Here is a 7210-nt window from a genome sequence, read left to right on the forward strand (position 1 = left end):
TCCATACAATATTTGGGGATATACTTATACTTAAGATATATTTGTTATTTATCTGCAATTCAAATTTAACTGAGTGTCATCTGTTTTGTCTGAAAACCCTACAAGTAGCATCATGGCACACTTGTGTGACAAATTCAGTTATGATGTGTGTCAAAAGTAATTGTTAGTAATAATAGTTAAAATACAAATTCTTCTCCTTAATTTTTCAGAAAATTAAGAGGGGATTCATGTTTCTTTCTGTAATTGAGTCGCTCCTACTCATTTGCATTCTTATATGCTTTCCAAAGTAGGAGGGGAAAGTAGAGTTATAACTAGCATTGCAATGATTAAATTTATTCATTTACTCAGCAAGTATTTATTGAGTGCCTGTTGTGTACTGGCCTGGTGTGTGCTTGCTAGACAATCTTTAATGCACACCTGCTATGTATAAAGGCACTGTTTTGGGCACTATGGAAAAAAGACAAATATTTAGAAAACATGTTCCTTGCACTCAGGAAACTAAAAGCTTGATGCAGGAGATAACTGCAGTCAAAAGGAGAAAGTGAGAAGTATCATTGGAGAAGATAAAAAGATATGCTTCTAAAACTTGGATGTGATTGTTCTGTCTTCACTCAAGTCTTTGATAGCTCCCCATTACCCACAAAGTTCAAAATTTAAGCATGACATTTAAGGGCACTCAAAATTAGGCTCAACCTACCATTGCAAGTCCACCTGTCACCTCCTCTAGTCATAGAGGTCTATTTATTATTATTCCATTTTCCTGGAATACCTTTCATGTTTCATCCATTTCTCTCGAAATTCTAGTCACATCCATTCTTTTTCCTTTTTGTAAAAACTTTACCGAGATAGAACTCATATATCACACAATTCACACATCCTTTCTTAAATTTCACTTTCTGTCTTTTCCAACAATAGCACTGCTAATGTTTCACTGTTGTATTCATTGCTCACTCTAACAGCCTCCCTTTTTGACTACTTTAGAGAAACTGTGGCAATAGTTTTCCAATAAAAATATTTGAAATTATTTCAGGTGATTGAGCTGGGCCTCAATTTCCTCAGTTGTGCAATGCGTGGAGAAACTGTATGTCCTTCTACATCCTGTGAGCTTACTCTTGCTACTAGACCTTAAGTATGCAGTGAGTGTCATGGCCTTTAGTGGCTTGGCACAGAGCCTGTCTGCTAATTTATAACATGATAGCATTAGGAAAATCATTACAAGTTGAAAACAAAATCCTTTAATGTTTCTAGTTGGGAGATTAAGAATTTTGTTTTTAAACCTACAGAAATAGGAAAGGTTGGGATTCCAGGACAGAGACTGTGTCCCGTTAGAAATATCCTGGCAGATTGTCTTCTCTGTTATTAAGTCCAAATGGTTAAGGGCAGTGCCATTTCTGTCTTTTGGACTAGTGAGACACAGTCTAACAAATGCCCAGTTGAGACAGATGGTGAGTTCATGTGTGTAGTTCTCCAGTAGTAGCAGCTATTAGGAGACAGAATAGGAGACAAATACAGGTCATTTCCACATTTAACACACAAACAGGCAAACTAAATGTTGCCCATACTGTTCTTAAAATAGAAGCCTCTTTTTCTTCTGTTAGTAAGAATTTACTGAGTAGCTATGAAAGAACAACACTTCCCAAGGCTAGTCATAGGGAGCATGTGAGGAATACTCAGATTTAGCAAATAAAAATACAGGATGCACATTAAGCTTGAATTTCAGAAAAACCACAAGTAACTTTTTAGTATGAGTATGACCCAAATTAGTATATGTTCCATGCAATATTTGGGGATATACTTATACTTAAGATCTATTTGTTATTTATCTGCGATTCAAACAACAAATTCTGTTATTTGTTAGTTATCTACAAGGCTTACATGTGTTGATAAGGCAAAAGATGTTTTAACTTGCTCACAGATGGGGAAAGATGACATGTGGAGAAGAATAACCAGGAAAATTGAGTGCCTCATAGAAAATCCACCCCTCATGACTAGGGGGAAAAATCAGAAGGAAAAAAAATCCTACAAAGTACAAAACCCAACAAATACACCAGGACCTCTGTCTTCATTTGCCAAGAACAACATATTACTTTTACCTATTTTTTGGCTGCAATATTAAGCTGTAAATCCTTTCAGAAGTTAATTTTCATTTTGTTTGCAGCATGAACAAGACAGACCAACTTGTCACGTATGCCTACATTTCTAAAATTAGGAGAAACAGCCCTAATCCCTTCTCATAGGCAGAAAATAGAAACAAGTCAAGTAGTCTACGTGGTTGGTGGGAACGGACTTTAAAAAGCATCATGCTAGAAAAAAAGCACTGTATGTCATAAGCAAAGTTCAAACTCCAGTTTAAACTTTTTGGGCTTAATCAAAGCCATAGGCGAAGGAGTGGTCCAGTATTTTTGTCTCTAATTCCATATTTCATGACTTCAAAACTCATCTACTTTTCTTTTTGTTTCTAAGCACAGTGAGATGCAAAACTAATTTTTAAAAGCCCTTCTGTGGCAAGACTTTATCTTTGGTGATTCCTGTGCTAGACATAAACTACCAAATCTCACTGAAGAAGAAGCAGAAAATCCCAGTAGTCCCTTATCTATTAAAGAAATTGAATTTGCAGTTAAAAACCTTCCAATAAAGGAAACTCCTGGGCTAGATGGCCTCACTGATGATTTCTACCAAACATTTAAGGAATAAATATATTGATCCTACACAAATTCTCCCAGAAAATCGAAGATGAGGGATTTATTTCTAACTCACTCTGTGAGTCCAGCATTACCATTACAGACCAATATTTTTCAGGGATATAGATACAAAAATTCTTAACAAAAATTCACAGAATTGAACCTAACAATATATAGAAATGATGGTACATTATGACCAAGTTCAGTTTATTCCAGGAATGATAGTTAGGTTTAACATCTAAAAATTAATCAGTGTAACTCATCATATTAGCAGACCAAAAAGAAAAAAAAAACCTAAGATTATCTCAATAGACGCAGAAAAAGAATTTGAGAAAATCCAGCCTCTACTGTGATAAAAACTCAAAGCAAACTAGAAATAGAAGGGAACTTCTTCAACCAACTAAAAGGCATCTATGGAAAATACTACAGATATCATTATGTCTGTTGGTGGAAGCCTGAATGCTTTCCCCGCTAAGACTGGGGGCAAGGCAAAGATGTCCACATTTACACTTCTATGCAACATTGTGCTAGAGGTTCTAGCCAGTGCAAAAAAGGCATCCAAATTCAAAAGGAAGATGCAAAACAAGTCTTTATTCACAGATAACATGATCTATATAAAATATAGAATGAAATCTACAAAAAAGCTACTAGAACTAATAAGTGAGTTTAGTAATGCTGGATGATACAAGGTCAATATACAAAAATTAGTTGCATTTCTGTAAACTGGCAACAAACAATTGGAAACGGAAATAAAAATGTCGTATGATAACATCAAATATATAAAACAGTTAGGAATAGATCTGACAAAAGATGTGCAGTCCCTTTGCATGGCAAACTTAATTGTTGAGAAAATTAAAGAAGGCTTAAATAAATGGAAAGATATCATTATGATATCAACTTTCCCCCAATTGATGATTATAAATTCGGTGCAATTTGAAAATGTATATGAAAATCCAAAGGACCTAGCATAGCCCAAACAACTTAGAAAAAGAAAAAGCTATAAGACTTACAGGACCTACTTCAAGACTTATTGTGAAGCTACAGCAATCAAGAGAGTGTAAAGATAGACAAAAGTATGAATGAAACAGAATAGAGTCCAGAAATAGTTCCACGTATATATAGTCAACTGATTTTTGACAAAGCTGCAGTGGTGGTCCAGTAGAGAAAGAATTGTCTTAAACAAATGGTGCTGAAACAACTGGACATTCAATATGCAAAATAAACAAATGATGAACTTTGATCTATACTTCACACTATGTACAAAAATTAACTCAAAATATATTGTAGATGTAAATATAAGCCTGAGACTTTAAAATTTCCAGTAGAAAAATTAGGAGAAAATCATTATCCTCTTAGATTAAGCAGAGATTTAGATACAACACCAGAAACTTGAAGTATGAAAGAAAAAAAATGAAGAAATTGGACATCATCTAAATTAAAACTTCCTTTTTGAATGATATTCTTATGAGAATGGGAAGATAAGCTCTAGACTGAGAGAAAATATTTGCATATCACATATCTCAGGGGTCTCCAACTCCCAGGACAAAGACCCGTACCTGTCTGTGGCCTGTTAGGAACTAGGCTGCACAGCAGGAGGTGAGCAGCAGGCATGTGAGCACCTGAGTTCTGCCTCCTGTCAGATAGGCGGTGGCATTAGATTCTCATAGGATCGCAAATCCTATTGAAAATTGCACATGCAAGAAATCTAGGTTGCATGCTCCTTATGAGAATTTAACTAATGCCTGATGATCTGAGGTGGAATAGTTTCATCCTGTAAGCATCCCTCGCCCCACACCCCCCACCCCGGCCCCTTCTATGGAAAAATTGTCTTCCACAAAACCAGTCCCTGGTGCCCAAAAGGTTGGGGACTGCTGACATATCTCATATGGCAGCAGTCCCCAACCGGTCCTGGGGGTTGGGGATCTTTGTCATACAGGGCTATTTGTACAGGCAGCATCATGAATGAGTATCAAAATAATTATGCTGAGTAAAAAGCATAATTATTTTTTTAATTATGTAGAAAAGCACACATATTTTATATTTCCATTTCCATAGAATTCTAGCAAATTAAAATTTATCTATAGTGACAGAAAACAGATTTGTTATTGCCCAATGATGGGGGGTGGCAGAGAGGGGTGAGAGAAGGTATTACAAAGGAATAGAGGGAACTTTTGCAGATATTGGACATGTTCATTATCTTCATTGTGGTGATGCTTTCATGCTTGTACATATTTGTCTAAACTTATTAAATTGTACACTTTAAATATATTCAGTTTACTATAAGTCAGTTATATCTCAGTAACACTGTTAAAAAAAAAACCAGCAAAGGGACTCAGAAGTCATTCTGAATAGGTTCCCACTGCCCAAATAAGTGATGGCCTGAACACCAATAATGATAACTGCATTCAAATAAATTTGTAAAATATTTGGAACTTCATGAATCCATAATGGTATCCTACACACAAAAAAAACCCTTCACAGGTCACTTTTGGAGGATGCCAGGGAAGTAATTATTTTTTAAATTTGTTAAAAAAAGGATAGTGGAATCAAGCATTCATCCTGCCTTTCCTAAATGAACTATAACTCAGGATAACCATAAAAATTAATGAAGGGATGTTTCTCCTAAATAAAGTATTCAGGTACGATATGCATAAGAAAAGACAGAACTATAGAATCAACATTTGCAACTCCCAGTGAAGTAATAGATTGAGGTAATAGATATCAACAGCTGCTAGTATTTCAGAAAGAAGATCAAGCAGACATTGCAGACATTTTGTACATCAATAATGATGGAAGAATAAAACACTACCTGATTACATAATTTTGCAGAAAGACAGGAAGGGGAAGGGGGGGGGAAGGGGGAGAGGGAAAGAGGGAGAGAAGGAGGGAGGCAGAGAGGAAGAGGGAGAGAAAGAGAGAGAGAGAGAGAGAAATGGAATATGATCAAGTCTCTAGATCTAACTACCAACGCTTTACAATACCAACACCAACCAATACCAATGCCAACACCAACCAACAAATCAAAACTGTGGAAAACTTACAAGACAAAATGATCCAGTTTTTTCAACAAATATTTCAGGGAGAAAAAAGAGAGATTGAGGAGAAGCTACAGATTAAAGCCATTATGAACAACAGTATGGAGATGCCTCAAAAAATTAGAAATAGAACTACCACATGATCCGGCAATTCCAAAGGAATATGAAATATCCAAAGGAAATGAAATCATGTTGAAGAGATATCTGTGATCCCAGATTTATTGCAGCACTATTCACAATAGCCAAGATATGAAGTCAACCTAAGTGTCCATCATTGGATGGATGGATAAATAAAATGTGGTACATATATACGTGGAGAAATGCTACTCAGCCATAAAAAGAACAAAATATTCTCATTTGCAACAACATGGATAAGCCTAGATGATAGTATGTTAAGTGAGATAAGTCAAACACAGAATAAATATCACACGATCTCATGTGTGAAATCTAAAAGAAGTTGATCTCACAGAAGTAGAGAGTAAAATAATGGTTACTAGAGGGTAAGGAGAGTGGGATGGGGGCTGGGAATGATGGAGAGAAGTTGGTCAATGGATACAAAGTTATAGTTAGAGAAGAGGAATAAGTTCTGGTGTTCTACTGCACAGTAGGGTGACTGCAGTCAAAAGTAATATTTTGTATAGTTCAAAATAGCTAGAATAGAGGAATTTGAATGTCTTACCACAAAGAAATGATAAGTGTTTGAGGTGATTGATATGTTAATTACCAGGATTTGATCATTACACAATTTACATATGTATGCAAATATCCCACTGTACCCTCTAAGTATGTACAATTATGAGTTAATTTAAAAACAAAATAAAACTTAAAAAATACAATGACTTAAGAGATTTATCATCCAATCACAATGTAGGGACTTTATTTGGATACTCAAATGTAAGGAAGCAAATCCATTTATAAAACAATGGGGAAATAATGAACATTGTCTGGATATTTGATTATATTATATTATTGTCAATTTTGTTGGTGTGATAATGAGATTTTGGATGTTTTCATAACTTACTTTTAAGAGATACTTAATGAAATACAGACGAAATGAGATTATTTCTGGTATTTGTTTCACAATGATTGAGGGTGAGGAGAAGTGAGGATTGTTGGAAATGAGACTGTCTATGAATTGGTAAATTTGAAGCTGAGCAATTGGTACATGGGAGGAGTTTCATTGTACTATTCTATTTTTTTATGTTTTAAGTTTAAGTTTTATTTTATGTTTGGGATTTAAGTTTCTGAGTTGGTAAATGGATGGATTAAGGTGAATGATTGAACCTTTGTGGGAAGGGAAAGAAAAAGAGGAGTTGAAGGAGACTCTTTCAGCTTGAGCAACAGGGAGGATGGTAATGCCATTTGCTGAGATGGGGAAGCATGGAATAGGACCAATCTGTGTGTATGTGCGTGCATGTGCATGTATAGAAAATGAGTTCGGTTTTGGACATGCTGAGTTTGAAATATCTGTGAATAGCCAGGAAAATATGTCTA

This window comes from Hylobates moloch, unplaced genomic scaffold (assembly GCF_009828535.3).
Source record: "Hylobates moloch isolate HMO894 unplaced genomic scaffold, HMol_V3 SCAFFOLD_7, whole genome shotgun sequence".
NCBI classification, from domain to species: domain Eukaryota; kingdom Metazoa; phylum Chordata; class Mammalia; order Primates; family Hylobatidae; genus Hylobates; species Hylobates moloch.